General features: G+C 40.6%; 1 pseudogene; it reads left to right on the top strand.

Moving 5' to 3' along the window:
- The first annotated feature begins 6,888 nt into the window (after positions 1 to 6,888).
- On the top strand, positions 6,889 to 7,936 carry LOC118839088 (annotated as a pseudogene).
- The last annotated feature ends 498 nt before the right edge of the window (positions 7,937 to 8,434 follow it).

The following is an 8,434-nucleotide window of genomic DNA, read 5'->3' as shown; positions in this document are numbered from 1 at the left end:
AAATGCCAAATGTACTCATACCAAAAAAATAATTTTATAGACAACTCACACAGGGCAAGTGCTCACATGGTGGTTAGAATAAGCAAGACAAGGACATTTTCAAGGTCTCCCTTAAGAACTTTGGAATTGATTGTGTGACATGGGAGACACTGGCACAAGACCACTCAGCATAGCATGCTACATCAGAGAAAGTGCTGTGCTCTATGAGCAGGGCAGAATTGAAATGCTCAAAGGAAATGTGAGATGTACAAATTTAGAGAGTCCACCTCAAATGTTCACATGGACTATTTGTGTCCAACTTGTGGTAGAGCATTCCAAGTTCATACTGGTCTGATCAGCCACAGTCAGATACACTGGAACTTGACTCTAACATAGTGATGTTGTTTTGGTCCTCTTCAAGAATGAAGGACATCAACAACCAACCATTCCAGGTATGTAAGGTTGGTTCAATGTTAAGCAACTTATTAATGTAGTCAACTATATTAATAACAAAAACAATAAAAATCACATAATTATATCAGTAAATGTAGAAAAAGTTTCTGACAAAATGTAATACTCATTTGTTACAAAAAGCATTCAAAAGCATAGGAATAAGTGGATCATTTCTTAAAATGGTAAATAGTATCTACAGCCAAGACCAAACATTATCATGGACAAAATGCTAGAAATCTTTCCAATAATGTCAAGATTAAAGCAAGGTTGTACAATGTCACTACTATTACTTGATATAGTTTTTAAAACCTAGCTATAGCAATAAGATAAGAAAAGGAAACTGGGGGAATAAACTGATTTAAAGAAAATAAAATCATTGCTTTTTGTAGATCATATGAAGGTTTATTTAGAGAGCCCTAATGTTTCAACTAAAGTTTGTTAGATAGTCTATAAGTATGTCATTTAATCCTAATCTTGAGCCTAAACCATCAGATTGGCCTTATTCAGGCCTGGTCTGAAAGAGATCAATGTGTTAAAACATAATATAATAACACATCAATGAGCCATAAATGACTAATTCTAAATATCACTCCTCTTCTCACCACATAAAAATAGGCACTTTCTAAAACAATTGTTATGATGATGATAGTGCTGATGATGAAGATATAACTTGAAGATCGAAAAGTTGGATTGCATCTGAAAAGATCCCAAAGTAATCCATTGTTAGATATGAAACCAACATTCAAGTAGAGAGAGAGCTGGTCTTAAGCAAAAATTTGAGGTCAAGTTCAGTTTCTTGAGTTTTACTATTCACCGTACTTTCTTCTTTCTACTAGGTCTTAACCTCACCCTTAACCTTACTCTGCTCCTGCCTCTTCTAAGTTCCAGTGTAGTCAACTTCTTCATCAAAACCTGTTCTCAGTGAGACCAGCTTATAGATGTGAGCAGGAACTCACTGTACATTATGATTAAGGGTATGCAGTAGCTCAGGTCTTTTGCCATAAATGAAGTCTTTTCCACCCACCAGCCCATTAAGATCTCTCCCTCCTCTAAACACTTATGGCACTTATGGCAATCTCTACCTGCTCATCTCCTTTTGACAATTAGCATAAAATTCCTTGTTTCATGTGTGTAAATCTTGCCTCCAAAATGAGACCATACTTTTCTCAAAAATAGGCATAGTATCTTATGTTTTGCTATATACTCAAAGTGTCTGAAACATATTAGATGGCCAAAGTTAGTTTTTTAATTTAATTGGATTTCTTTCTCCATAGTAGAATGCTGTCAAGGTACCAGGAATTCTGATTGCAAGGGTCTCTTGACCTCTGGCAATCGAAAAAACTCTGAAGGTATTGTAAAAGACTTCATCATTGACTGACCTCATGACACAAAGTCATTACTGCCCAGCTCTTTGGTATATGCTATGTCCTAATACTTGGTGACTTGACTTGGCATAATTTATCCAAGGGACAAAATTGCACAAGGGGAAAAAAATAAACACAGCGAAAGTCACCGAGGTAATCGGATTCCATAGAACTACGAGGTTTCTATAATATGGAATCAACTGCTTCTTTTGTTCTCTCTCCTGATAACACAGGCAGCTCTGTAATTCTAGAACCGGTTTAGAAATGCCAGCCCTGAAGACTGTGCTAACTCAATTTTTTTTTAGGCTAGGCACAGGCAGGTTTAATGGAGAAGAGAGGTTAGTGACCTTGTCAGGTTCTGGCAACAGTTGCAGCCTTCTTGATTCATAGCCTTCCTGATTGTAGTAACAAGTGTTGCCAATCCCTTTCTAAAGTCTTTCTATTCAAATTTCATTTTTTTAAATTGATAGTTAAAATCCCCAGACATCAAACATTCATTAATACCTTTTCCATTTTCTCAGACCCCTAATAATCTCACTTGCCTTCCTATTTTGAGCCATTGCAACAATGCCCTCAGTAACACACTAGAATGAGTGGTCCCCTTACATTCTGTCTTGTTTTCCTTGCCAATCTCTAACGTTGGCAATTTCCACTATCCACTTTTTCTTCTTCTCCTCCCCAGCTGCTGAGTGTTGCTGGAGAATTATGAAATCATGCCAATTGGGTCCATTACAAATTCATGCTATCTAACCTCACTGCTGCTTTGGCAATCCTTCGAAATTCATCTCTTGCTGACTCCTTATTGAATTCCCTACAGCAGCTGTTTCAAACTTTGCTCACTCTAAGCAAGCTCCTTGACTTGTCACGCTCAGCAGATGACCTTATGTTTTATTTTTCTGACATCAAAACTATTTAATATGAGCTGCCTCAGCTTCTTTCCTCATCACTGCAAAACTCTCTATCTTCACCCATTTTCTCCTTGTTCCTTCCTGCCTCAGAGGAAGAAGTGTGGATAGTGGTAGAAGTAGTAGGCAGTGCTGGACCTTGAGTCACAAAGTCCACTTACTGGCTTTGTAATCCCAGGCAACTCACTTAATCTCTCTGGGTCTCCGTTTCCTTGATTGTAAAATGAGAAGATTGGACTCCATGATCTCTAAGATTCTCCTAGCTATAAATCGAGTCATTTTGCTCCTCATTGCCCCACCTTGCTCTGCCAATCACCACCTATCCTTGCATATTTAGTTTCTCCTCTTCCATTGGCTCCTTCCCTTCTGTCTACAAATACACTTATGTAGTCTCTGCTTCCTAAATATAGATACATATATACACACTTTCACTACCAAGGCTGAAAAATGAATAGTCTCCAATCATTGCCTCTTGTGGCTCACTACCCACTTGCTCCTTGTTGATGTTCAATTGTGTCCTACTCTTCGTGACCCCATGGACCATAGCACACCAACACTGTCCATGGGGTTTTGCTGGGGTTTGTCATTCCTTTCTCCAGTGGATTAAGGTAAACAGGTATTAAATGATTTGCTCAGGGTCACACAGCTAGTGAATATGTGAGGCTATATTTGAACTCAGGTCTTCCTGACTCCAGGCCCAGCAGTCTATCCACTGAGCCATCAAGCAACCTCCAACCTCTGATCCTTCAATTCAGTTCCACTCACTCCTTAATCTCTAACAAATAAGAGATTAATCCTTTGCTCATTCTCTACCATTGTAATGCTCTCTAGAAGGTCATCAAAGTCCTAATCCTCCACGACTACAGCAAGCACCCTGCTGACTACCACTTCCTTCTTGGAAATGCCTTCCTGTGGTTTCTGTAGCACTTTTTTGGCTTTTCTGGCTTCCTTATCTCATTGATTACTTTTTTTAAGTTTTGCCTTATAAATGCAAGTGTTCTTAGGTTTCCATTTCAGGGACTCTTTTCGTTCTTGATCCTCTCTGCCTTGGCAATTTGTTCTGCTCCCACAGCTTCAATAATTACTTTATGTGGATAACTCCAAAATTTCATAGCACCAGCTATAATATTTTTATTAAGTGTTTACTATGTGCAAAGCACTGTCTCCTAAAGAAACACATGTTCTAATGAGGGAGATTACACATAAGGTTTCAGCTGCCAGTTAGATGAAAAAGTCCTGTAGTCCTTAAGAGGGCAGAGGTAAAACAGATTTTAATGCCCCTTCCTTAATGTCATTTCCACTGGTAAAATCACATCAGTTTCTGATGTCAAACCATTTTTCTGATACTGAACCTAGGATTTTGGTGACAAGAGCTTTCTTTTCAAAGTCTTCAGTAGCTGTGGCTGCAGCATCAGCAGGGGCAGATGCCAGGCTGTATCTCCACAGGGTTCATTTCCTAGGATGATAACTGCAGGTGCTGGGCTGGAAGCATTGCAGTTACCAATGGTTGGTCCTATACTGTCATGAGGCTGTTCAGACTTCTCAAATTTTGGCAGGGAAAGAGAAAAGGAGAGAAAGAAATTGCTAGTCACCCATCTTCCCCTCAGAAGGGAAGCCTTCCATTCATTCTTACCCAAAAAGAAGTTGAGATACTTGGATGCTCCCCCTGACAAGGGCACAGTCTCTGGGAATCCCCTTGAATCTGGAATATAGTCTCTGGGAGCCCCCTTGAACTGTCCTTGAATCTTCCAACTAGATCTGGCCTTCCCCAGAGACTATAGCCTCACATTATCATTAGACCTAAACCTTGCCCTATATTGTTAACTATAGATATGCGTGCCTTCAGTTACCTCCCAACCTTGATATTATCAGTATCCATGCCTTCAGGAACTTCCTGCCCTTAATTCCCTTCTCTTGGTTCCTGGACTCTGACCTCACCTGGTCCTCCTTAGACTTCCCCTCAAGACCCTCCCTAAACCCCTCCTCTAGTCACCCCAGACCACCCCTCAATCCCTCCTACAATCTTTGTGTATATAATTTCCCTCTTGCCTCCATGAAGGGGCTCAGGTTCAATCTAGCTCAGTAGGTTGAATCTGGCCCACTTGTGGAAACAGGCGTCACAAAGGGGGAGGATTTCATAAGACAGCCCATTATGGTGAATCCCTAATAAACTTTCTCTCTTCCCTTGGCTGAGAAGGTTTGAGTCAAATTCTTTCAGCAGGACCCGGCGTGTAGGTATTTTGGGGTCTCAAGCACCCCTAGAAACCTATAGTTCCTTACCATCATCATTTTTGCAATAACCTCTTCACCCCTGCTCCATCCTTCTTAAAGGAAGAGAGAAGGGAGAAAGAGAGCTTTGCTTCTCAGCTCCCTCTCCCTGAGTATTACAAATGACAGCTTATCTTCTACATTTCATGCCATGAAAAATTTGAAGGTCAATGCAGGGAATGCAATTTCCAAAGAAATCAGTTTTGAAGTAAGGGGCTCTTTCCTTATTCATGATAGAAAGCTGTTTCATAAATTTTATCAACATGATTCATTGGGAACCACCATTTTGAATTAATGAAATCCTTCCTTGTTCATAAAGACAAAGGAACCCTCCATCTGCTCAACCAGGAACATTAGAGAATCCCCACTTCCCAAGAAGACTTCCCATTCAGACTTCTGTGTGAAGATTAGGAGGGAAAAACAAGGAATCATCCCCCAACTTTAAATAGCTAGAAACTTAATTGGGTATCATCTATTAATAATGACACTGCCAAGCCATGATTGAACAGATACATTCCTAGTACACAACTTTAATTACAGAATACTGCATATGTGAGATTTTTTGATGTATTACTTCATTGTATTACATTTTTCTCTCTCTTTGTTATGCTTTGTTAAGAGATAGCTCTGGGAGAGGACTTTAGGGGGAATGAAACACATTGGGAAATGTAGGTAAATTACAAAAGGTATCAATAAAAATTAAAATTCAGCCTCATCTGTAGGTTGCAAAGAGGCATCACAGTAGTATCTTTGGTGGAAGCCAGCAACAGTACAGATGTCAAAGTCTGAGAATTTATCAAGCATCCCAGCTATGGAAATTTTACTCTCAGAAATCATAATCCTCTTTGAAAACACACTAGTTACTTACCTGTGGTATACATGACTTCATGTTAGATCTGGGGGAACAGAGAGAGGTAGAAAGCTTTTCCAAATTAGAAAGTCTAGATTATGAATCAGTCTTCCTGGATTGCTGGAGGGTGGGTTGTGATACAGAAGATTGGTGGATGGTTACCGATGGCTAATTCTTACAGGTTGTAGGTATGTGTGTGGGGTGTCAGAGTGTAGTTACTGACACCTGTGAGGAGATGTCCCTTTGCTGAGTCTTGTAGCAGTAGGACTGTGGCAGAAGAGAGAATCACAGTCACAACATGTCCGATGCCATCATGTCCTGTCCATTTCTTCTTGGCTTGAATCTATGATTTAATTGTTTTAGGGAACTCTCAGTATGGAAACTCCCTCTATCAAGCAATGTCAGGTACTCTACAACTCAGAGAATTGCCTGGAATTCTGAGAGGTAAGTTGATTTACCCAGGGTCACAAAACCAAGATGAGTCAAAGGCAGGACTAGAACCCAGGCCTTAATCTGCTGTAACACACTGCCTCTCCAATTCACATCTGACTAATAATCTATCCAGTGGCACCTAAAACAAATGGCCATCTAGCTTCTGGCTGAATATTTGTAATGAGAGGGAAACCAGTACACCAAGACACTCCTTTGAATAGTTCTGTTTCCTTTTGTAAAGTCAAATTCTACCTCTCTACAATTTCTATGAACTGCTCCCAGTTCTGTCCTCTGTGGTCAAGAAGAACAAGCCTAAGCCTGTAGCTAGATATATGTAGTAAAGAATTCATGTGGAAAAGATCTGAGGGTGTTAGTGGAAAACAAAGTCAGTATGAGTCAATAGTATGTGGCAGGGCAGCCAGATAAAGTAAGAGAGAGGCATAGTGTTCAGTATTAGATAGATAGATGGATGGATAGATAGATAGATAGATGGATAGATAGATAGATAGTGCTTTGCTCCGTCCTAATCAGATCACATGAGGAACATTTTGTTCAGTTCTAAGAGCTCTATTTTAGCGAGGACATTTAAGAATTAGCATCTTTAGAGAAAGGCAGAATGGTTTGAGAAATGGAAACCATGTCATGTGAGAAACATATAAAGGAACTAGGAAAGTTCAGCCTGGAGAACGTAAGGCTTGGGGAGGACATGGTAGATGCTTTTAGGAGATGTCATATTGGATGCAGGGGGATTAGATTTATTCTGCTTGGTTGGAGAGGGCAGAGTTAGAGATATTCAAAAGTGGAAGAATGGCATCTCTCAGACAGAAATGGTTGCCTCTTCTCTAGAAGTAGTTAAGTGATGACTGGATTACCACTTATAGGTAATAGTTTAGAGGTGACTCCTACTCAGATATAAGTTTGATGACTTCCGAAGTTTCTTCCAACCCAGAAATTTTGTGATCTTGTGATGATTGTGTCACAAGTGACCCAGTGATAGCTGTGTCTTACCTATTGTCTCAGAGAGAATTATGGTAGCAGTTTTAAGTCCTCATTGCCTGAATTAATGACCTCTAGATTGTGGCATTTAAAAGTCAGAGGAGGGAGCTGTGACAGGAAAAAGTAAAGGAATGCTGTGTGTGGCTCAGCATCTTTCTTCAGGTCTGGAGGGTTAACTGTGTGTGTAGGGGCAGAGGAGGGCAGCAGGAGGCATGGGGTTCTGTAGAGCGCAGTGCCAGGCTGCAGGTTGTGGAGTGATGCTCTCCCATACTTACTTCCTATAATTTCCAGGCCCTTCTCCACACAGTGGCCGAGGTGATTCAGAAACAGCTTCAGGGAACTGGAGAAGTACCAACAGCTAGAAAAGGACTTGAGTAAGTCTATGTTTAGTTGACAGAAGCTGGAGGCACAACTGACAGAAAATAACATCGTGAAAGAGAAGTTAGTTTTATTAGATGGATCCAATGTGGTGTTTAGGCTTCTGGGCCCAGTGTTGGTCAAACAGGAAGGGGGGAGATTTGTGCTCCTGTGGGCAAGGGACTGAACTATATCACAGCATGAAGCAATATGGATCTCAGCTCTGAGACCTGGAGAAGCAGTCTGAAAGACAATGGGAGTACTTGTTTCAGTTGCAGCAGGAGTTCCAGTGTGCCTAGGCTGCCAAGACAGGGTCTATGGGAAAGGCTTGAACTCTGTGCTTGAGGAGAGAATAAAGTAGTGAACTACTGTGGATTACCTGCACTGTGGCAAGTAAAATGTGAAAATACTGGGAAAAAAAGTCAGAGGACCCCGACATGAGTGAGTGTGTACGTGCGTGCACGCATGCACACGCACGCACACACACACACACACACACACACACACACAGACACACACACACATCTTTCTACTCAATGCCTATTCTGGGGAAAAATTTCCTAAAATGAGAAAGATCCCCCTTTTCAGTTCCTAAAATGAAGACTAAGTTAGCACAGATATCTGGAGAAAAATTTGGAGAAGTAACCCTCTGATTTTAGAATTGTTTTATCCTCCTATCAGCATCTTTTTGCTTTTCATCCTTTTCTCCTCCCCCAACCCAGATATTCAGTGCCCTCATGTCTCCCCTGCCTGCTGAATGTACAATTCATTACATCATGTTTTTGAAATCTTCTTGATGACTTCCCACCATCAAAACTTATCTGTCCTGA

Source organism: Trichosurus vulpecula, chromosome 1, assembly GCF_011100635.1.
Source record: "Trichosurus vulpecula isolate mTriVul1 chromosome 1, mTriVul1.pri, whole genome shotgun sequence".
Lineage (NCBI taxonomy): Eukaryota > Metazoa > Chordata > Mammalia > Diprotodontia > Phalangeridae > Trichosurus > Trichosurus vulpecula.
Note: the sequence above shows the minus strand (reverse complement) of the source record. Positions and strands in the feature narration are given on the sequence as shown.